This window comes from Aulonocara stuartgranti (genome assembly GCF_965226115.1).
Source record: "Aulonocara stuartgranti genome assembly, chromosome: 19".
In the NCBI taxonomy this organism is placed as follows: domain Eukaryota; kingdom Metazoa; phylum Chordata; class Actinopteri; order Cichliformes; family Cichlidae; genus Aulonocara; species Aulonocara stuartgranti.
Window position 1 is genome coordinate 31,414,081 of NC_138955.1, and position 2,164 is coordinate 31,416,244.

The following is a 2,164-nucleotide window of genomic DNA, read 5'->3' on the forward strand; positions in this document are numbered from 1 at the left end:
TCCTGTCTTCCTTCTCTCACCCCAACCAATCACAGCAGATGGCCCTGCCCCTCCCTAAGTTCTGCTGGAGGTTTCTTCCTGTTAAAAGGGAGTTTTTCCTTCCCACTGTCGCCAAAGTGCTGCTCATAATTGAATTGAAATACAAGCACACACACAGATGAATCGACAGAGACATGCACCCCCACCTGTACTGATACCTCCACATTCACACAAATCTAGGCTCAGCATATGGTTCTGGTATTCATAAAGTAGGTCTAATGTACACAGTTCAATGTTGTTATAATATGTGAACATACGTGTTGACATATGTGTGATCTGTGACCTTTGGAGTGCGCATGGCGCCTAGATGTCTGCCGTATATGGACAAGGGAGCCTTCCCTTCCAGAGGGCCACCTTAAGTACGAACAGATGTGGGAGCTGTGACATACAAATGGAGTCAAGAGTGTTGTTCTTCTTGTTGAGGATGGACATCAGCCAACTGCAAACATCTTCTTAAATTCAGTTGCGTAAATCCACAAAGAGGAGCAGGTCAGCTGATCGCAGCCTGCACACAAAGCAAACCCAGTGGAGCTTATTATGAGAAGTGACTGTGAGTTGCGATTCTTTTCTCTAAGCTGAGCCACTGTACAGAACTTATGGTTCCCTAACCTGCTGACTCCTACTGTAACCCCTGACTGAACTCATTTTACTGTTTATGTGTGGAGGCAAAGGCCCCTCTTAAATGCAGGCAACAGAAAATAGTTATTTAAAAAAATGATCTTTTGCTGCATGTCTCCTACATAACAGATGACTGAGTACTTTCATTAGAATAAGAGTAATATTTGTACTATCGTCAATTTTACTTCATTATTATATTAATGTAGCACAAGGTTCAGTTACCCTTGTAACATATGGTTAGTAGATTGTCCTTCCTGAGAAGAAGGGACAATTGATATGCTGGACAAAGGATGTTGAATATGGAGCTGTCAGGCAGGAGGAGAAGAGGAAGGGCCCTAAGGGAGCAGGCAAAAAAAGAAGGATTTAGGGTTGCTTTCTGACCGACTGTGTGCTTGGCAGACTTCTGCAGCAGCTCCTGGAGTTTCTGGTACTTTGTGTTTTTCTTAATAGTTTGTTTTTTTCATGCTAAGCGGTCACTCTGTATTCACATACACTTGGGACCAGCTACTAGTGCTCTCCAAAACAAGCTGCTGTCCGGAGCCAGACTGGTCATCTAGCAGAAACTCAAGAGGAGACACTGCAGGTGCCGGGTGGAGGAAGAGTTAAAGCAACGAGAAGGACATGTAAACTCCATTTCACTGGGCATCATGGGGAACATGAGGTCTTTGGCTAATAAGATGGATAAATTCAGCTTTTTCAGTGTTCGGGTTGACGGACATGCCAAGATGAATGGTAAGAAAAAGACTGGAGGGATTGAAGTATTTGTTGAAGAAAGGTGGTGCAGTTCAATCCATGTTACCATGAAGGAACAGCTTCCCCCGCCTGACATTGAACAAACTAATCCATAAGGCTGGAACCATCACTGGTCAGAATTTGGAGGCTTTTGAGTCAGTGAGGGATAGGAGCTCACTAAACAGACTTCTTTCCATCATGGATAATCCACCTCACCTGCTCCACTCCATACTTCTGAGGCAGCAGAGCTACTTTTACCTTACACTGATTCGACCCTACTACCAAAAAGAATGCAGGAAATCATTCCTACTGTTCTATATCAAACTGCATAATAACTCTGTATACCCTCTGCAGCCCGAGACTTCGAGGACACCAGAACGCATGAGCATCATGATCGTGTCGAACCTGAGCCACCAGCATCCTGTGAGCCCTGTACTGGCCAGGCCTTTGCTACGAGCCTCCTGCTCTGCTCTAACATATGGATGGATGGGAGTTAACTTTAAACTAGATTTTACTCCAATACACACATGGACAGCTGGAGACCCAATAGCTGAGTTGACATTACTGTTATACTCCTTTGATATTCTCAACTTGGGGAACATGCATCGTTGGAGCATTGTAATGTAAATTCTCTGAGGAGGAATCACTGCCTGATAGCAAAATTTACATTACCAGGTCCCAAGCAGACTCACAGATGCAGAATGAACTTTAGAATGAACTCCAGACTTTTTACTGATCTAATTTAAGAAGAAATTTACACTAAATGAACAGACTG